The 22,059-nt window shown below is 45.7% G+C and overlaps 1 protein-coding gene and 1 long non-coding RNA gene across 6 annotated transcripts in view; both read left to right on the plus strand.

Annotated features, from left to right (window-relative positions):
- Window positions 1-339: 339 nt before the first annotated feature.
- On the plus strand, window positions 340-9,015 carry LOC140685935 (uncharacterized). The gene is made up of 4 exons (XR_012059401.1): window positions 340-791; window positions 1,045-1,265; window positions 7,201-7,462; window positions 8,583-9,015. It is a non-coding gene; the product is annotated as an uncharacterized lncRNA (long non-coding RNA).
- Window positions 9,016-11,816: 2,801 nt separating this feature from the next.
- Window positions 11,817-22,059, plus strand: part of KIDINS220 (kinase D interacting substrate 220) — a 92,523-nt gene continuing 82,280 nt past the window's right edge. For 4 of the 5 annotated variants that reach the window (XM_072938240.1, XM_072938242.1, XM_072938241.1 and 1 more), the window contains exon 1: window positions 11,818-11,978. The gene's annotated coding sequence lies outside the window, so the exon portion shown is untranslated. Of the gene's footprint in view, window positions 11,979-22,059 lie in introns of all 5 variants that reach the window. The other variant, XM_072938244.1, reaches the window with a different exon arrangement.

Genomic DNA, 22,059 nt, shown 5'->3' on the forward strand with positions numbered 1-22,059 from the left:
TCAGAGCTGCAGCCGGTCCAGCCCTCACGAGTGTGTCCCGACAGGCACGCCAGTGAGGGTAACTTGATTTGCTCAGTCAGGAAGGCCAAGGGCCAGGTGATGACAGACTCCTGCTGTATATGGGTGAACATTGTATGTTCTGTATTTTTCTTTCAATTCTTCATTCCACGGTAATTTAATGAGTTCTGACCCAATGTGCTGGGTGACTAAAGAATTAATCACGGCTCTTGCCTTTGAGGCACCGGTAAATGGTACCCAGATGACATAGTGTGTGTTTATTAGAGGCTTGCAGAAGGGCATTTGGATTACGGAGGGCTGCACGGAGGAGGTGGCACTTGGGTTTGTGAGGAAGTGCTTTACTGGGCTGACAGGGGAGTTAAGTAGAGGAAGAAAGAAAAGCATGTCCAGAATTTTACAGTGTTACACACAAATAGAATAAAAACAGCAGGAGTCCTGCAAGTTCAGCGCTGCCCTGTGCTGACTTCCTATTTAACAATATCGTACCCCCCCCATTAGAGAAAGGAATAACAAGGGAAAAAATGAGTTTAGCTAATGTTTGGAAAATAAGACTTCATGAAATATTTCCAGCATATAGTTCCATCCAGAACAACGTAACAGATCCCCGCATCCACCGCTCAGACTGAACAGACGTTTCCCCTTTGCCGCATTAGGTTTACTTTGTCTTTTTTCTCATAAGAAGAACGTTGCACATCAGGCCAGCTTACCTGCCCCAGCCTTCCCTTCCCCTCCCTCCTGAGAAGTCACAGCTGTGTCAATGGGAGCCTCTTTGGGTAAGCTTTTCATTTGGTCACCTGCTTTCTTATAAGCTTAGCTACGTGATTTAAAAAATAAAAGCCGCCTGTTTTCTCAGTGCTTGTAATGGATGGGTCGTGTGGTTGGGGCCAGACATCAGCTCAGGTTTCTGGTGTCATGAAATGTGGCACTTCTCTTTACTGGGAAAATCCTTTCTATTATGATGTATCTTTTATTTTTCACATGTGCTTTGTTTTGTGTTGCGTCCTCTTTTTTGTCTCCTCCTCCCAGGCGACACTGGCAGTGTCCACGAGCACAGGCTGAGACTCTCACCAGCGGAAGGCCAGAGCTGGACGCCCTTACAGGATGCCCTTCGCTCGGTGGCATCCCTTTTGGCAGAGCGAGCGTGAGAGCAGCCTGATAAAAACAGGCCTAAGATCTGAGCTTAACTGCCAGCTGTTTACAGCCATCGGTGGGAGGTCAGCTGCCCAGCACCCAGAGACCGAGGGCCGGTGAGGAGATGAGGCCCTCAGATGGCCGAAGGGGCTGCCAGTCCCCCACGAAAGCAGAGCTCCTGTTTCTCTCTCCACACCTCTTCAATGCATGAGTCATAAGACTCAAGAAGAGGCTAAAAAAAAAAAAAAAAAAGGAGAGAGAGAGAAATTAACAAGTACTGGAAATATATCCTGCAATCCTGAACCTTTATAATACAGCTTCTGAAAAGGGTCAGCCCCACACCGCTGCCTCCTTAGTTGTCCCCAGTGCTCTGCTGAACCATTTCTGCAAGGGTCATTGTTTCGGTTTGGGGTGGGGTTTTTTTTTTTTTTTTTTTTTTGCCTCCTTTGCTGCATGTGATGGTTGGTTTCCCACTTTTGCATCATTCAGTCTCTGCAGCGCTTGGCTTTGTTGACCACTCTCTTCTTGAGGTTCTTTTCTCAGCTTCTGTGAAACTGCCCTCCTTCCTTATTCTCCTGCCTCTGGGTAACCCTCTGAGTCGCCAAGACCCCTCGTCCTGGTCCCAGTTCTCATAGCTCCTCTGCGTTGGTCCTGCAACCAACACAGATCTCTGTCTCCTAACCACCCCCATCCCGCCCCCACCCCATATGAAACCAGTATATATGCAACTCCAGCTAAACATCTCCCCACTAAAGAATCACTAGCACCTTAAGCTCAGAACATCCAAACCTGTCATCTTGTTACATCACCCCCCAAAACATGTGATTCCTCTTGTAGTGTCAGTAAATGGCACGAACATTTCCCTTAGTTACCCAAGTCAGAAGACTGTGCGCCACCTCGTCCTTCCTTACCCACCATCACGTGTTGCCAGCCCCTGGGTGTCCCGTCTTCCAGACAACTGACCCCACCTCCACTGCCCCTGCCTCCCCGTTTCTCACCGAGTTCGTGGCAACGACCTCCCAAAGGGTCTTGCATCCTCCAGGCAGGTCTTCCTCTGACTCTAACATGCTGCCTTGAGTCATCTTTCTAAAGTCAAAGAAATCGGATTTTTTTCCTGCTTCAAAAATAAAACCGTTAGCCAAAGCCTTTATAATGAAGTCTTAAGTATGGCAGAAAAAGCTGTCCATGGTCTAACCCCTGCTCTGCCCTCAGCATGCTTCTCTGTCCTGATTCACACCCTTGTCAGCATACGCATGCTGCTGTAGATTGAATCAGACCCCCGAAAATTCATGTTTAAATCCTACCTGCAAGGTGATGGGACTCGGAGGTGGGGCTTGGGGCATGTGCTTAGGTCATGAGGGTGGGTCCTCATGAGTGGGAGTAGTGCCCTTATAAAAGACCCCAGAGAACTCCCTTGCCCCATCTACTACTTGAGGGTACAGCAAAAATGGCAGTCTGCACCCCGGAGGAGGTCTCTCGCCAGAATCTGACCACACTGGTGCCCTGATGTCAAACTTCCAGCCTCCAGAATTGTGAGGAAAAAGTTTCTGATGTTTGCAAGTCACCCAGTCTATGGTAATTTGCTGCAGTGGTCTGAACAGACTGAGGCACCCTTCTGCTTGAGTTGCGCTGAGTAATTACACTTCCTCTAGTCTCTCTGCCTTGCTTCCTACCTGCTGCTCCTTTTACATAGAATTCCCATCCACACCGCATCCTCCCCACCTCTCTCTCCCAGCCCACTCCTGCTGCATCATCAGGACACGGTCTCACCATCGTTGGTCAGGGAATGCTCAGTGAGCTTGTGCCCTGCACCAGGCACCACGATGAATGCTAAGCGTCAAACAGGAGATACTTTTCTCTGGGCCCTGAACCTCCCCATCCCATTTGTTCAAAGTTGCACAACCAAAGAAGAAGGTAGAGTGATGAATGTAGAACAGTAGACAAATTCATGAATTATCTGATATTTACTCCAGACAAAGAAACAGATTCCTTTAGCTATAGGACCTCCATTTCCAGGGGCCCTCGTGACTGGCTGCCACTTGTGGTTGACGGAGGTATAGATGCCCAAAGTTTCCACCTGTCACATTAGAGAGACAAACTGAATCAAAGTGCTTGGGTCCTGGAGGCCACTCTAATGAAGGATGTAGGTAACATGCAGATTAAATAAGCCACAAGTTTGCTGAACCCTCCTCCAACCTGTAAAAGCAGAAAATCAGTTGTCAGTCTCCACTTACAAATGTATTTGAAGCAGGAAGAGAGGAAGGCACAGGGGCTGCTCTGCCTTTATACTGGCGCGTTGTATTTTCCTGGAAGTAATTTTCTTTCAGGGACATATTAGGCCGTATATAGATAAAATTAATTCAAACTTTTTATCAGCTTTCATCCGGAACAACAGAAAAATGGACAGTGGACTGATTCAAGATGAATTCAGTATGAGGAATCAGCCCAGATGACTATCACCTGATTTTCTGAATCAGTTTGCTCGGGGAGAAACTGACTAATAATGGAGAACTAAGGACCCTGAGGCCAGTAGTCATGTGCTCCTGACATTTTATTCCATTAGGGATCTGGACCCATGAACCACAATGTGCATAGGTATGTTTAGTACGTGATGGTGGTGCTCGGTGGTGGAACTTCCCGTGTGAATGGCTAACAATTCAAACTCAGGCTGCCACGCTGACTGCATGGAAGTGTGTTTTATGTCTAGAGTCACAGTGTTTCAGTATATTTATGTTTACTACATCACCTCTGTTTTCATCACGATTGAAAATGGAAACCTTAGTACCCCCACGCAGCTCTGGACAGCCCATCTTTCACTCTCTTCCCAACTTCCCCAAACCTGCCACCATCCTGGGAATTCATGGGGCCTTCTTAGTAAAATACCACCATTTTCTTAAACTTCTTCCACCTTTTGCTCTAATGAACACGCAGTCTCTCCCGAGGACATCACTTCCCTTGCAGACCTCATAAGTGGGAGCCGCTTTCTCTCTCTCATCACTGGGCCTGGAGGTGAGGTAGGTGCCCTTCCTCCTCACTGGCACATGCAGACAGTTGTCCCTGCTTTCTTCCTAAAGTGCCAGAGTTTAGAACCTCACGATGTCCCTCCTTGCTGCGGCCATCTACAGGCTTCCCTTGGCCACCCCTCACCAGGAAATGGTAAAGCCTGGTTATTGTCCCTCTCCAACACGTGACCCTTGACAACGTCAGCGTCCTTACAGAAGGACCTGCCCACACTCTGGCCTCCCAAGTCCCTAACCTGCCTTCCTCCAATAATCCTGTCCCCCATTCTACTCAGGCCACCTGTAGACATGTGTTAGACCTTGCTATCACCAACAGTCTCCATTTCAAGCACTCACCTCACCACCTCTCAACTTTCCATCTCCCTCCCTCTAGGATACAGACTCCATCAACTGTCTGACACCACAATACATACTTATTTTCCAGTGATCTCAGCTCATGTCCTTACTTCTCCCTTCCCCTGCTTGGACTCTCTGATCTGCATTTGCTCGTAGTAACACTACAGCTACGACACCATGTTTCTGTCCTAAAAGCACGGGAATTCTGATGAATTCTACATTGTGTGATCCAGCAAAAAAGAAAAACGCCATGTGTTGCATTGGTAATTGTAAATGCTGAATCACTGTAAAAATATACATATATATTCTAAAATAAAAATTGTATTTTATATATATGCCTATAAAATAGTGTGTACGTACATATAATAAACTTTGGTTTTAAAATGGTTTTAGATTTACAGAAAATGTGGTGAAGGAGGTACAGAGTTCCCACGTACCCCACACAGTGTTTCCCAATTTTTAACCTTTTACATTAATTTAGTACCTTAGCCACAACTAATAAACCAATACTGATGCATTATTATTAACTCAAGTCCACAGTTTATTCAGATTTCCTTAGCCTTAGCTTTATTCCTAACGCCCATTTCTGCCCCGGATCTCACGTAGGACACATTACATTTAGTCATTCTGTCTCCTTAGGCTCCTCTTGACTGTGACGGCGTCTCAGACACTTCTGCCTTTCAATTACCTTGACAGCTTGGAGGGCTGTTGGTCAGGTATTTCTCAGAAAGTCTCTCCATTAGGATTTGCCTCAGGTTTTCTCTTGAGTATACTTGGATAGGAGAGAACTTCCTTTTTGATGGTGTGGATCTCCCGCTTACAGTTTTACCTGCCTAATGATTGAAAGAATGTTTCATAAACTAGCTTCTGGCTCCATCCGTTATAGACCTTGTGTGTCTTCCATCTTCCAGATGCTTTGGTACTGGGTACTCCAGGGCATCTTGTTCCAAATACACCCAGAACCTGACTTTCTTTCCATCCTCTACTGTTCCCCCTAAGCTATCACCTTTCTGCTGTATTATTACAAAAGCCTTCTAAATAGTTTCCTAACCCACCTTGTTGTCCCCGAAGGTCCATTTTTCACATAGAAGGTAGAATGAGTTTTCTAAAATGGGTCAGTTGTAGACCTCCTCTGTCAAAACCCTATCTCACCTAGAGTTAAAGTCAGGATCTTCATCGTGGTGGAAGAGACCCTGCCCGCCCCGGTCTCTCTGGTATCACCTCCTTTCCTGCCTGGCTCACACTGCTCCAGCCATGCTGTCCTCTATACAGGCCATGCAAGTCCCCACCTCTGGGACTGTGTACCTACTGTCCCCTTCACCTGAACAGCTCTTCCTCCGAACAGCGCCTGGCCTCTTCACTCACCCCTACCTGGCCTCTGCTCCTTAAACTTCTTCTACACGTTCTCTTGTTCCACAGCCCTTCTCGCTGTCTGCTGACTATAGATGACTTGCTGGCGTCTCGTCTGCCCACCCCATTGGAATAGAAGCTCCATGAGGGGGGATGGCAGGGATTTTATCCTCACTGCTGTATCCCTGGTGTCTAGAAGAGTGCCGAGCACATAGAAAGCCTTCAATAAATGTCAGTTGAATGAGTGAAGCTTAGAGTGAATCATTCACTTCTTCAAGGACATTTGGCACATAACAGGGGCTCATGAATCTGGATGAGTAAAATAAATGAATGAGTGCATGGAGTCTGGTCCCACAGCTGAAAGCCTCTGCTGACATTCCCGGTGTATCCCTAAGCCGATATCCTCTCGCTTTCCCATTATTTCTGGCAAGCGGTCTCCTAGGAGCCCTCCAGGGGACTCTGCTAGCTGGGGTTACCATGGTTTTACACTGACTGCACGCTGCATCAGGCTTGGTTTTCAGATATCTTGATACACTGCTATCTGACTAGCATTATCTTCTTTTCCATTACACCCCTCCCAGTTGTAGCCTGGTTATGTAACCAGATTAGTCATTTCTGGACTATCCCTCACTCACATGCCTGCTTAAAATGCTCCTGCCTGCTAGGAGAACCAGCTCAAATCTTATCTTGATTAAGATGTCAGAGAAATTCTCAATATTGATGAAAGGTGTCAATTACTGTGAACTCTAAGAAGGATAAACAGTGGAACTTCAAAAGGCCAGGAAGGCTCATCCTAGAAAGTATTTCAACTTTTTTTTTTAAGTGATAGTAATTTAAACAGTGTTGTATTGGCTCAAGGATACACAGATGCATAAATAAATTAAGTTGAAGTCAATTTAACTCAGTAAAGAACCACTTGGTAGGTAATTTGGAAGCAGAGGAGAAAAGATTTAATACTTGATAAGAAACATGGAAAATCAGCTATCTTTAGGTGAAACATTGGGTTTAAAGAAAGATATAGGACAAATTAGAAGGTAGAATCATTAATAATAGAGTAGTTGAATCCAACGTTAACTGATGTGCTCACCAACATTTCTAATATATCTTTAGCAAGCAAAAACAGCTTGATGATTTAAAATATGAAAACAATGACATTAAATTTCATGATTAAGATAGGAGACAGTTTGTAATTTCAAAACATACACCAACTAGCAGATCTGAATGATGCAGTTTTTATGGCACAATAAAATTAAACATTAATTCGTAGTCTCATATACAATTGAAGGGGTTTAAAAAAATTAACCAGTGGACCTAATGCAGTATTAACTATTTTTTTCTGCTCCAGCTTTTGCTCACTCTCATGGGGATCTGTGGTGATGAGTGAACTTTGGCTTCGGAGGGCCAATAGGGATTCAAGGTGCCAACTCAGCTAGGATGAGATCCTGGAACCAGAGAGCTCCAAGTCTTCAATAATAAGGGAACAAAGCAGTGAATCTCTTACTAACTTGAGTTGCCATAAAAAATGCTTCCAATATAAAACTCTGAGTGTGCTTGGACGTCAATCTTGAGAACTTCCTGACCACATGATACCAGTTCCCACCTCCGAGGTACTGCTTCCCTGACCCCTGCTGACCCTCTTCGTGACTTTGAGGGCGTTGCTCTCCCCCCACCAGTCCCCAGAGACCACTCACTCTTCTGAGCTGCCACGTCCTTGGAACTTAGCCTATGATGTCCTGAGCTGATCACACTTTCTGTTAGCATATTCCCCATCTCCTTAATTAGAGTGTACTTCCGTAAAGCGGGGGCTTCATGTCTTCAGTCTCTACTCGTGAGTATGAGTTTGATGATTGAAAAGAGCTTTAGAGAGCCTGAAACAGCTGTGGCAAGGCAGTGGGTGGGCGGCATGGTTGTGTGTCTGCCCCGCTGGTAGCCTTGTTAGACTTACGTTGAGTTTGCCATCCACAAAAATCTAGACTCTTTTTCATATGGACTGATATTAACTCAGTTACAGCTCTTTCTCTTTCCTTCAACTCTCTCTGTCTGCCTCTTTTCCCCCACCGCCTCTTCCCTACTTGAAGACAAAGTTTTACATCTTCCGCTTTTCTGTTGCCTCAGAGCTGTTCTTAATTCTGCCCTGTAGTTCTTTCTGGGGCCATCCCACAGCTGAGGAAATGTCTTTCTACCTTTTTGTAGAAGGAAATTGCTGATTAAATGGGTCAGGGAGGAGATTGGCGAAGATATCCTGAGAAATGTCAGTGACAACCATCACTAATCAAGGCCAAAAATGACATCTCAGGGACATCCTCATTACCCGCCCCCCTTTTCAGTAATAAAGGTTTAAAATAATGACTTCGGTCAATAAAGTTTTTGTTTCAAATCTCTGTTTAAGATGTCAGGGAACTCTGGGTGGTGAATAAGGAGAGGTATCTCTCCTTCAGATTTTTTTGTATTTTCCAAATACTTTATAATGAACACATATTCCTTTTATAGTCTGGGGGAAACAATTTTTAAGCACGACAGTGTGCAGAACAACTTAAGATTTCCATGGAAAGTCCGATATACTGTGAAATCGAAGCCACGTAGAAAGGTTGGACTGCTGAAATCATCATCTCAGTCTGCTCATACTGTTGAAAAAGATGAAAGGGTGATTAAAATTACAGCTTGGATGGGGAGTGTGGTGAGGAATGGAAAGATAACTCTTATTTTTCCTTCCATGTAATACCGCAGGACAAGTAGAAATGCCAGACTCTTGAAGTGATTCAAGTGATTCTGCTGAAGCAAGAAAACTTAGGAGGCGTTTGCCAGAAAGATCGAGGCAAGCTGCACAAGCCACAAAAAGACCGATGAACGTGGAGAGGATGTCAACACCGAGGAGAAAGCATCTCAGTTCTATTTTACGATAGTCATGTCACCGCAAGACGAGTGTTCGCGTCCATAAATATGAAAGGAATAAACAGCATTTGGTGTGAGTCAGAAAATATTTATCATCACAATGCCTCTAATTTACTAATGTAACCGACATGTGGATGGAGAAGAAGGGGCTACAGAGGGATTAAGAAGCAACTTTATTTTTCCTCAGGACCGCTCCTGGAAGTGCTCCAAGTTGACTTCTTGGTTCCCAGACAAAATTTCCAGTGGGCCTTAGAATTCTCATAATTTTTCTCATCATTGTTGGATCATTGAATATCGTCTAGTCATGTTTGGTCATTAAAAATGCTCAGTAACTCAGTTAAACTTTAGTAACTAGTAATTAGCTTTAGTAATTCAGTAAAACTCCTAAACGTAAGGTTTCTCCCTTTCCCAGTGAAGACGAGCAGTGTGTGGGGGGGACCCTAGCTGATAAACCTATTTCCACGCTGGTGTTTCTCCGCCTTCCTGCCGTCCTTGGAACCTGCTCCTCCTCCCATCTTCCATTCAAATGTTCACTAAAGGAAAGCCTGTTTCTAGTAGCTTCCTCCCAGGCTGTTATCTGGGCGGCTTTAAAAATATTCCTAAAAGAGCAGCTTATACACTGAGTATCTTCAGGGAGCTGTATCTGGGGGAAGAGGTGGGGAGGGGGTGCCAGTAGTGTGGCCGACTGTCTTGTCAGTGTCTGGGACTGGATGTCCCATTTCTAGATCAGGATTTGCAAAGCTCTTGACTGAGAACCACCCCCCCCACCGACCTCCCCTCCCAATTCCCACTGCAGTACAGCTATGCTAGGGACCAGCTAAGCTAGAGAACCACAGCTTCCTGTCCCACACCGCCCCTTCCTTACAGCTGTAGTCCAGCTGTCCCCAAGAGAGGTGCTCTGGTTGTGTGGCTTACTGCCTCTCAGTTCGGCTCACACCTTGTGGGCAGAGCCCAGCCTGGGCACAAAGCCACCTCCTGGGCTTGTTGTGGAGGGGCAGTTTCATCCACCAGGACATGCAGCTGGAGTTCCAGAAATTCCAGGGTGATGGGCCTGGGGTGGTGGTGGCGGTGGTGAGGTGGGGTTGAAAGGGGAGGATTCTCATGGGGGCAGCTCTCCCCACAGTGGTGTCCCATAGAGGAAGCTCGCACGGACTGAAGAATCCTGTAACCCTGAGTCATCACTGCACTGACCAACACACTTGAGATCTTCTGGTGCCCAGCCTCTGATATGTAACCCACATTTTCCCTTTGTGTTCGCAAACTCATCCAGAAAGCCTGTCACATGCCTCGCTGATGCTTCAGATGGTTCATTACAATTAGAGCACCGGCTCCCTTGCTGGGGCTGCAGGTCCCTATGAAACCTCAGATTCTAATTCCCATGTTGCTTTCACAGTCAGTGGTTACTTAAAGGCTACTGGCTAGCTGGTGTAGGTCCTCCCCTCAACCAAGTGGTTTGACATTGAAAAAGAATATTCATATTTGAAATCACTGATTTGGACACAATGGGACAAAAACCAAGTCTGAGAATGGTGTTTCAGTGGAATCAGCTAAGGAGATATGTTAAATTCCCCAAGTGTCAAGTTTTGATTTTTAAAAATTTCTACAGCTGATCCTGATTTGGCACCACTGAAAAGCAGCTCCCAGTGGATTAATCTGGGAACTCAAGGAAAAAGCCAACAAGGAGAATGTGTGCATGAGACAACAAGAGGGCACCCCAAAGTGGTGACGGAGGCGTAGGACAGATGGAATGATGAACCCTTCCTGAGGTCATGCAGAAAGCTATCTCAGAGAGGACCACTTAGGCTGCATCCTGAAAAATAAATAGGATATATCTATTGGACTCAGCTGGACAAGAGGCAGGGGAGACTACCCAGTGGAAAGGGAACAAAACTTTGGAAACAAAGCGGAGATGAGAAAGAACATGGCCCAATGGTTCAGGAACTGTATTTTCCAGCCTGGGGGGCAGGGGCAGGATGGGAGGAGAGCAGAGCACAGGACAATGGCAAGACGTCTGGCAGGGACCAGCTCCTGAGGAGACTTGCAGGTTAAGTACTATTTGGGAATTTCTTCTATGGAATGGAAGGCTGCTAGGGAGTTTAATCAAAGAAGTGACATGTTCCCTGATCTCCTGGGGAAATGGTTAGTGGGGCACCAGCAGACGCAGGGAGAGTAGCTGGGGGCTTTTGGTACAGTCTTAGTGGGGAGCTTCTGAAGGCTTTAAACAGATCAGGGGTGACGAAAGTAGCTACTGTCAGGCAGTGGAGGGCTGGATGACTTTAGGGAGCGGTGGAGGAGGAGGAGGTGTATGATTTCCCAATTCCTGTCTTGGTAGATGGGGCAGGTGACAGGTCCCCTGACAGTGTCAGTACAGAAGGATCACACTGGGTCAGGAGCGTGACAAGTCCAGCTTTGGGTTGAATTCTGAAAACATCAGCCAGTTTAAGGGAGGTGGAATCTGGGAGGAGCAGCCAGAGAAATAGGCCGAAAACTAGGAGAATCAGAGTCACTGAAGCCCAGGGAGGGGAACATTTCCAGGAGGGTATCATGACCAAAACTGCTGTGAGTGGAAAAGCTGTCAATCACATTTGGAAGCAGGCAGGTGAGAGGTCCCTTCTGTAGGGATCAGGGTGAGGCCAGACTGCCAGGCTGCAGAGAAGGGAGTGAGAAAGCTGGGGAGGCGGTGGGCTCTCCGGACCCTGGACCTGGAGTATAAACCTCTCAGGTGTCCTGGATTCCGGAGGAAGGGATTTGAATTGGCCTCCATTTGCAATGTATTTGCAGGGTCTCTTGAAGATATGATTGTGGTTTATTTCTCTGCATATGGTGAACAGGGACTGTAAACTAATCCTAGTAAGAAGGGTGACATTGACAAGAAAGAGTGTTGCCTGGGACCCTTGTCAAATACACCTATTTGGTGGCCAGAGAGAACTCTCTTCCGGGCACCTGCCTGCCGGCCCGGCCCGGCCAGCTATGCCCGCGCCCGCAGCCCCCTCCAGTCCCGCCTCCCTTGGACCACGCCTACAGGTGGGCGTGACCACCGCAGCCCCGCCCTCCGACCCGCGTCCACGTGATCTGTCAGTTCGGGGAGATGGAGGAAAATGGCCGCCAGGTGGAGGGCGACTCGCTGAAAGCCGCGGTCTCTCCCTTTCTCGTGTTCTGACAGCGCCTGCGGCAAAGCGGGCCCTTTCCGCCCGAGGTGTTGGCGCCGTCGTCGGGCCGGGTTGTGAGACGGTCAGTGTGGTGGTCGGGTTTGCGTGGGGACCGCAGAGAGAGGAGGCGGCGGCCAGGCCCGGCGGGGAGGGGCCGTGGCCGGGAGTACCGCGGGGCGAGGCCGGGCCGGGAGGGAGCGAAGGCCAGGTGAGGAACGGTGAGGCAGCGCGTGGGGAAGGGGCCGTGGCCAGGTGAGTAGGGGGCGAGGCCGACTGCGCGTGAGGGGCCGCGGGCAGGTAGGGAGGGGGCGACGCGGGGTGTGGGGGCCGCGGCCGGGCCCCGGGGCTCGGCTTTCCGGGCAAGTCTGCGCTTGCTGGAGCGTCGGGAGGCTCTCGGCCTTGCTGTCTCAGACCGTCAGCCTCCCCGGGGGCCGAGAGGGGGATCGTGGGGGGGCAGGTGTTCTGTGCGGAGCCGCAGCCGGCGCACCCGCCGCCTCGAGAACTCCCTCAGCTGGTACCGCTAAGGCAGGCGTTCGAGGTTTCTTTCCCTGGGCTTCCAGGGACGAGCTGTTTGTTTTTTCTCCCTTTGCTTTCATAAGGGCCTCCATTGTCCTGTGCAGGCCATTATATCAGCAAAATATCAGCAAGCCATTGATTATGATGCTTCCATGACTTTTTTTAGGGAAGCGATTTGTCAGCAAGCAATGTTAGATTTTTTTTTTCAAATTGTTTTGCCAAATGGAAAGGTTTAAAGCAATGAATATTTCCTTATTACTATTTGTGGAGCCATTTCTGCTAGCCGCTAGGGGCCCTGGTTAAAAAATGGAGCTTTCTTAGCCTTACCCTCAGAATTCCCATTCAGCGGGGCCTGGGGTGTGGCTCAGAAATCATCCCTTCTTATGGCTGATTCTGATACATTTTGTCATTGCCCGCACTTTGACGACACGAAGGATCAGACATCTGCCTTTTAAAGCACCGTAGGCGACCTTATGCAGAGCCACCCGCTATGGAGAAATGCAGCTGCAAAGTGTTCTTTGTTCTCTAGCTTTACCAGCATGGAAACCTTCATCAGAATCATTTTGGGTGCTTGTTAAAATGTCAGTTTCTGGGCCCCAGATCTATTAAATGGGATTCTCTAGGGGAGAAGCCCAAGGAATTAACAAGCTTCCCAAATAACTTTGATGCACGCAAGTTTGAGAGAGTGTTTGAGTGATTTCCGGATCTGTCTTTCCAAATACTGGGTGGATTATCCACCCAGTATTTTGGAGCACAGCAAATTCCACCTGGCCTTGTTCACCCAGCAGGAGTGGTGGGGAGAGAGGGGCCAGTAACTAAGCAGAGAAAGGTCCCGACTTCCTCCTGACTTCACGGTTTTTGATCAATGACAGCACCATCTTCCATCACCTCTGCTTGGTAACTAGTCATCTTTGACCTGTGCTTTCATTTCCAGTCACATAATTTTAAAAAATTTGTACATCCTGAATCTCTCTGGATATTTTGGTATGTCAGAGGGTCCAGTATGGGGGATTTTATGCTGTTTAAGTTCATATCTCTCATTTCTTCTCCATCCCTGTCTCCTGTCCCCTGTCCTGTGGGCTGTTTTGGTGGTTCCCTGACTGGTATTCATGGTTCTGCTTTTGGGCCGCATACGCTGCTGGGGGAAATCTTTTCCTAGGGTCATGTGAGTGTGCCATTCCCCTCTTCCTGCTTGTGCTCGAGAACTGTCATTTTCTCTGAGGTGTATCAGTCAGGGCTGTTAGAAGGTGAGGAACGAACAGAGATTTACTCTTTTACCTCAGGGAAAAGGAGATTTATAGGGCAGAATCAGCAAGAAATCAGGATCCAAGGCAACTACACTTTCTCTGGCTCAGGGGCCACATTTGTTTTCTCACTTAGGAGGAGACTTCTCTATTCATTCTGTTGGGTTCTCTACTGACTGGCTGTCTCAAAAATGTATCATTTTGCCCCTGGCCCATAATGCCTGGGCCTCTGGTTTCTAATTTCGCTTCTAGAGAGAGGAATCTGATTGGCCCAGCTTATCTTTTTGAGCAGTCACGTGTCCTCATATGCTCATCCCTGGGCATGGCTGATGGTAGAGAAAACATGGCTGTTGAGAGTAGCAGGAGCTGTGGGCAGGTGACATCCTGCAGCAGAGGCATCTTTAGTATCCCTGTTCAGTTACTCAGTTTCTCGGTTATCTATGATTTTTCTGCTTGCTCTGGGTCTGTAATAGGTTCTGGGGACATGTGAACAAAAGAGAGACAGCGCTTATCCTTGAAGAGATCACAGATCTAACCACCCTCACTTTTTACTTACACATCCCATACAAGCTGTTCATTGTTTCCTGGACATACACTACATGGTCACTCAGTCAGCACTCTCTCCATCTCTTTTCATGCTGTTTTTGGTATGGCATGTCCTTCATTCATTTCCCACCTATTGGACCCATTCTTCGAGGATCACCTCAGAGTGATACTTCCATGATATTCCAGTGGGAGGAGGGACTTCTCTTCTATTCACAGCACTTTGGTTTCTCCAGCCTTAAATTATGACTTGGATTTATCTGGGTGCTACAATATTTGCTTTTTGAATTATGTTGGGCTAGTTACTTGTGTATGAAACCTGCTTTCTCATCTCTAAAATGAGAAATAATACTGAAGAGTATTGGAAAATCAAATAAGAACGTAGATATAAAAGCATCTCAAAAAGTATACAGTGATATATAAATGCTGTTTTCGTGATGACGATCTCTTAGGTCTCCTGGTGAACAGTTAGCTTACTGAAGGCTTGATAGGAATTCACTAAAGGCTATCATGGGCCTTGCACATAATAATGCCCAGAAGATATTTGCAGGACAGATGAGAGCTTCCTTCATTCACCTGGTGTCTGTTGAGCCCCTCCTGTGTTCCTGGAAATGTGTCAGGCATTGGGGAAACAGTGGTGGCCAAAACAGACATGCTTCCTGTTTGGGATCACAGTCACTGCAACAAAGTGCAGTGTGTCTTTAAGTAAGACTGCTCTGGACGAGGAACGGGGAGGGGGAGAGGGGAGAATGGAGAAGGAAGGAGAGAAGGAGGGAGGGCGGATGCCCTAAGCCGGTCTGGGAGGGTAGTGGATGGTCTGGGAAAGCTCACTGGGGAAGTGACATTGGAATTGAGACCTCTGGGCTGTCGGTAGGTTGGGCAGAAGTGTCTGTCGGGATTGAGGGGAGAAGATCCTGGACTGTATTGGGGTGAAGGGGGAACGGCTTGAAGTTGACAGGGAATGTCTGAGATGATGGGAAAGAGGGGTGGGAGGTGGGGGCGAGGGTATTTGTTTTAAGATGGCTGAGAATGGAACCTGTTTTAAAGGATTTATTTCAGAGGGAAAGCAGGGCTATTCAAAAGTGAGCCTCTGAGGGAGGGATGGGGAGACCTGGCCTTAAGGGATACAGTCTGATTTACTGGGCACGCTCGAGTTCAGACTCTTGACTGGCCTTGTTAGAAGCCTGGCTAATGGGAGTCATTTTGTAACTGTCAGCTGGGGCAGTTTTCATCTGTTTTCATCTGTTAAATTGAGAGATGTGACTTGATCAAATTCAGTTCAGGAGACATTAATCCGTTCTTTAATATGCACAAGAAGCTGTTTTAGGTGCTTCTGAATTTGTGAAGGAAAGACTTGTGAAGTTCCTCCCATTAGGAAACTTAACAATAGAGAAGAGATGGATGGGTGGATGGGCAGAGATGACCAGAATTCAAGGTGTTAATGTTGAACGATCAGCAAACCTGCTGTAGCATTTCCCCCACGTACACAAAGTAGAGAATAGAATCGTATAGTGAACCCTCATGTACCCATCCCCCAACTCCAACCAACAATGACCAGTATTTTACCAAATTTGTTTCAGCCATTTCCCTCTTTTCCAGTCACCCCTTTCCTCCTCCAGTACTTTAAAGAACTGTGAGCCCCGTAGGGCAGAAATAGTCTTAGCTTGTAAGAGATAGCCCGAAGCACAGTGCGTTGCAAATTACAGACTTGAAACTGTCATTAGATTGCACTGTTGGTGAATTACAGCTGTGTAGAATTGCATGCATTTTCTCCAAATTATATGACAAAAATAGATCACCTTTCTTTAGTAGATTTGTTTAAAGGGTATCCTTCCAGTAGCTTAAGGCAAAGCAGGTTCATTTTAGAAGATTTTTTTTCACTATTTTATTACCATTTTCTGCTTAGTCTTAGTCTAAAGGAATTAAAGTCTTAATCTTAGTCACTATCTCTAAGTGATAACTGTTCACAGCTTTATGTACTCTGAGGTGATACACGTGCAGTCCATATAATGAATTGGGGTAGAGAGGTAACAAGATTCGAAAAATTGAAGAATTTCAATCTTTGTTCTTTAAAAAATTTCATTTATTTAGCAGGGAGGTAATTATTTTTTTCAATGGAGGTACTGGGGATTGAACCCAGGACCTATGCATGCTAAGTGTGTACTTTACCACTGAGCTATACCCTACCCTTGCTCAATCTTTGTGTGTGTGTGTGGTTTTTTTTTTTGACAATTGAGGTCAATGTCTGTAGCTGCTTTTTCTTAATGTGTTCATTCAGGTCTTGTGCGATATTGTAGTGAAGGAAAATACTTGAACTAAATAAGGGCTTTGTCAGACCTTTGTGTTTAAACTTCTTATTTTAAAGTAATTGCAGACTTACAGAAGACTTATAAGAATAGTACAAAGAACTCTCTTTTACGCCTTAACCAGATTCACCAAGTGTAAAATTAAAATTTAGGATGCACATAGTCTAATAATATTCCTGTTAATCCCGTAACCATTTTATTGATGAGGTACCAAGCCCTTACTTAGTTACTGAGGGTAACTAGATGAGTAAGATGTGATCTTGATTCTAGGATTTCAAAGTAAATTAATAATTGTGATACCTGATTGTCAGCGTAATACTGCAAGTTTGCGTGACACACAGGTGTACTGGGTGAAACTGGCCAGGGCGGGGCAGGACAGAAAGAGTGGAAGAAAGGAGGAGGAAGTCCCAGAGGAAGTGACCCCCGAGCTGGATTTTGAAGTAGTGTTTCTGTTTGTGAGAACGTGGAAGCTGGGCCAGGCATTCTGGGTGTGTGGGTCAGCCGAGGCCTTGTGTGCCTTCTGAGATACAGGAGCCCTGCTGTGCGCCGGGCTCTGTTCCCCGTGCTGGGGCTTCCGCAGCGAACAAAACAGAAATAGCCTGTACTCTCATTGGGCTGCAGTTTTGAGGTGGGGTGGAGAACGAGGAGGCAGACAGAAAATTAAGAAATAAAAGATTTCTTGCGTGATGCTCCACGTTATATGGAGGAATAAAGCAGGGTTATCGAGTGGGGAGTGCTAGTGGGGATGATGGCTGCTTTATACGCAGCGATGGGAAGTGTTCATCACATGACAGGTGAGCAGAAACCCTGTGTGGCCTGAGCGAAATGAAGGAGAAAAGGAGGTGGCAGAGGGGGTGGAAGAGATCAAGCAGGGTCTTCTAGACCATGGTAAGGATTGGGGATTTTATTTTGAGAGAGAGGACAACTGTTGGGGAGTTTCGGGCACAGGATGTCATAATAAGACTGATGATTCAGGAGGATCACTCTGGCTTTTGTATAGAGAAAAGATTGTGGAGGTGGCAGGGACTGCCACCTAGACCCAGGAGTGTGAACACACACACACACGGAAGATTCTAGGAACTACATGTTGGGTCAGTGCTTAAGTGGAAAGACGGGTAGAGGAGGCTGGAGTTGGGAGGACCGCATTCAGGAATTTATGTGTCATATCTGTAGGGTACAAAAATTAGTGTTGGACAAACACAGGTCACTGTTGTTGCTTTGGTATAGTTTGTAATGGAGAAAAGTTATATAGTGTATCTGTCTACTAACCATTTGGCCTTTTGTGAAAGCATTTTGAATATACCAAAAATTTTTTTATTATTCTGTTAAATTTGTTTGCAAGTCCTGAAAATGAGCTTATTGCAACATAGAGATTTTTTTTTTCCTAGCCTTGGTATTGGCTGTATCTGCCTTTTCCAAAAATGACATTAAGACATTAATTTTCTTACTAATTGTGCAGAAGAATGTACAACCTTATATTACCATTAGACAGAAACTGGTTTGGACCCTAGACTGAAATGATACACATTCATTCAAGAAACAGTGTCTTCTAGGGGCCAGGAACTATGCAAGGATTTGGGTATTTGGTATAAAATAAAAGACAGTAGTCCTTTCTCTTATAAAGCTTATATCCTAGTGGGAGAGACAGTTATTAAATAGGTAGATATGTAAATTGTAAGTTTAGAAAAGTACTGTGGAGAAAATAATGAAGGATCCTATGAAGAAAATGAAAAAGATCCTATGATAGAGAAAAATCTAAGTTAGGGGAGTCCACTAAGAAAGGGTACTTAAGAAGTGTTCATATTCTATTAGTATGTAAAATAGCTAATAGTTATTGAGTTTGTGTGTATTAGGTACTGTGTTAATCCCTTTGCATAAAACTATGCAGTTACTTAAAGATGGTGAAATTTAGACACTAAGTTGAAGTAACTAGCCCAAAGTGATTAAATATTAAGTAGTAAAATCAGGAGAGAGACCTAGTCCGTCTGGTTCTGGGGTCCATCCTTTTAACCACTACACTAAGCTACACTTGAAGAAGGCCTTTTTGAAGAGAGAACATTGAAACTGAAGGTTGAACGGTGTTCATGTTTTTGTCTTTGTTCAGGTATGATTCTTAGGTGGTCTTGTTTTGGTCTTGACATCATGGTCTCACAGTGACCTTATCTGTTGGTGTTTTTTGAGATTGTTAAAGTTCATGTGAGAACTCCAAGGTCTTGCTTTGTGTGCCAGGCCAGCTCCTGACACTCAGGGGCAGCTTTTCTCTTTCTCAGCGCTTACTGGGTGGGCGTTGTGTTAGATTTAACGTGGGTCCTGCCTCAGTAACTTACAGTTTCAGGGCGATGTGGACAAAGATAAGGAAGATGGGCAGTTGAGTGTGGTATGGGCAGTTTCAGTGTATGCACAGGGTGTGGAGGTGTCCCGGGGCAGGGGCACTGGCCCAGCTTAGAGTCAGCAGCCAGTTACTGAAGGCTTCTGGGAGAAGATAATGTTAGAACCACGTCCTCAAGGAGGCCTACAAGGTGTTGAAGCATATGTGTGGAGGATGGGCCTTCTAAGCTGAGGGGGAAGAAAATGCAAAGGCCTGGGAAGAAGAAAGCCTGGGGCAGCCAAGGAGCTGCAAGTAGGTGAGTCTGGCCAGAGCTGAAGTGTGTGTGTGAGTGGGCAAGCGGGTAGCGGTAGAGGGTAGGAGGGTTGGGAAGTGGAGAAAGAGATGAGGCTGCAGTGGTAAGATGGGTCCAGATTGTGAAGGAGCTGCGTGCCCGCACCGTCACAGTCAAGAACTGAGTTCATGACTCCTCATTGCTCTTCACAGAGCGAAGTGTTTCATAGGAGTTATAGAACTGAATCTTTACAATGGCGTTGAAAGACTTAAGGACTTCAGTTCCTTGAATAACTGGTGCATAATAAAGCCATCACCTTCTCTTCTCCCGGCAAGAATTTTTTGGAAACTAACGGAAGGATTCTAAGAGGAGTGTATTTAGATCACTCTTGCTTTAGTGTGGCCACTGTATTGGATGGAAAAAAGACAGGAGGGAGGAGACACAAGTTGGGACACTGTCACATTGATCTGTGGTGTGGGACACATTTTTAGGACAGGTACCTAGGTCACAACAGTTTCCTTTTTCCTGGAATCAGGGCCAGTATTATGTGACCTTGTTGCCCGTCCAGCCCTTTGACTGTGTTCCAGATTGGCACGGGACACAATCTGGGCGGAGTCCTTTACTGGGAGTTTTGGATTTGGGAACAAGGAATAGTGTGCTTTCTTTAACTTTACAAACCATCTGATTTGGGTTTAGAGAGTTGTTGGCAGCCGCGTTCCCGTTTGTGTAGAAGAAGTTGGTCTGTACTCGAAGTGGGCCAAGCCAGTAGGGAATGAGAATTCTGCTGGCATTCGAGGTTCAGTGGCCCTCACCTGTCCCATGGCGTGGTTTTGGGAAATAAACTAGTATCCTTAATTTTGTTTTTGGTTTTTCATAAACTAGTTTCAGTTTGTTTCTTGTACTTTAGGAGTCTTGATTAGTGTAGACGGTGAAGGCCTGAAACTAAGGCACTGTGAGTGGGGTTGGCTGATCTCAGACATTGGGAGGTAAATTGGACAGAAAATGGTGACTGTTGAGAGAACAGTAGATGCCTTGGTAGCGTGGATGTGAGGGTGGTGTTCCATGGTGGGGCAAGTTGAGCGAAGGCAGGTTTTGGAGAAGCATGGCAGGTAGGGGCAACTTGGAGCTGTTCAGCTTGGCCTGGCTGCGGATGGGGAGGGGCTTGTAGAAGAGAGAAGGGTGGCAGATAGAGCCAGAAGCTGATGCCTCACTGAGATGTTAGACTTGATCCTGCAAAAGGTGGGACAGATGCAGGTGCTGGATGTTGGTGGTGACCATTAATAAAAATCTCTTACTGGTTTCTGATGATGGAAGCATCACATTCTAGAAAATTAGGAAATAAAATTTCTAAAGAAAATAAAAATTACATTAATACCATTATCACTTGATCTGTTTCATTTCAGCATTTAAAAATGTGTATATTTTAAATAATTGAGACACTTTTTTCTTTTAATTAATCTTTTGTGATACTTAATATATCACAAGCATTTTTCTGTCCAGTTTTGGGAAACATTTTGATGCCTGTGTGCTATTCCACTGTGTGACTATATCATAATTTATATAATCCCTCAAGTTTTTTGTTCTTCCGAATAAAATTGTGTTAAATGTAACATCTTTGTCCATGTTTCTTGTGTTTTTAGCTATTGAGTGAAGTCACTGGATCAAATAATGTAACTTTTTTGAGGATTTAAAAAAACACAGTATTATTGAGGTACAGTTTACAGGTAAAATTCACCCTTTTTAGTGTTCGGTTTTGAATTTTGATGAGGGGACAGGCATGGGATTCCAATGACATACATTCCTGTTCAAGGAGGGGAAGAAGGGAAGGAAAAAAGGAGTCACCAGCCTCAAATTTTATTCTCTTAACAGAAAAAAGTTTTAAATTTTAATGATCTCCGATTTACCATTTTTTTTGAGAACTGTACTTGTAGTGTTACAGTGAAGAAATCTGCTTAATCCAAAATCATCTTATTTTTTTTTCCTAGGAGTTTTGTACTTTTAGATACTACATTTAGGTCAGTTTTGGGTTATATATGTATTTGGTGCAAAGTATGAGTTGAGCTTTGTATGTTTATTTGGTTTGGATGTTCAGTTGAATAGAACAGATCTGATTACTACTGATTAGTTTTTTGGAACTTACATTCTTGTTGTGATAGGGGGACAGTAAACATGACACTCTGTATTTTGGATGTTGGTAAGCGGCAGGGCAAGGGGGTGGGAGTGCTGGGAGTGCTGTGGTGGGGTGTGTGTGTGTGTGTGGTTACCTGGTCAGTCACCAAGGCCAAACTAGAACATTTGCTTTTATCTTGAGGGCTTTGAGCAGGGGAGGATGTAATCTGACTTGGAACGGTTCAAGGTGTGGTTCTTCAGTCAGCAGCTGCTGCATCACCTGGGGACTTGTTAAAGGTACCGAGTCAGGGGCCGTACCTGGACCTACTTGTCAGCATCTCTGAGGGAAGGGCCCAGGCATCTGTGTTTTACAGGCTTTCTAGGTGATTCTGATGTATGTTATGCTTTAAGAAGCTCTGGTTCAGCTTATGTTTTCAAAAGGTCGCTGTGGTTGCCTTGTGGAGGATAGACGGTGGGAAACGCAAAATGGAGGCAGTTGGGATCTAGGTGAGAGGTCATAGTGGCTGGACCAGGGTGGTTGTGATGGAGCTGGTGAGTAGTAATCAGATGCGAAATCCATTTTATAGGTGGAACCAAAGGATTTGCTAATAGATGGCATGTGGTATAAGAAGATGAGCTAAGTCATGGATAATTCCAAGGTTTTGGCCTTGGAAGAATGGAGCTGTAGTGGCCATGTCAGCTACTGAGATGGAGAACTTAGCAGGAGGATCAGGGGAGCAGTTTCTTTTATTTGTGGGTGATGAGGAGGAGGAGGGCTTGGGGGATGGGTCTGGAGTTTGGGGTTTGAATGAGTTAAAAGTGAGATGAGTTTGGCTCTTGGGAAG

Source organism: Vicugna pacos, chromosome 15, assembly GCF_048564905.1.
Source record: "Vicugna pacos chromosome 15, VicPac4, whole genome shotgun sequence".
Classification (NCBI taxonomy): domain Eukaryota; kingdom Metazoa; phylum Chordata; class Mammalia; order Artiodactyla; family Camelidae; genus Vicugna; species Vicugna pacos.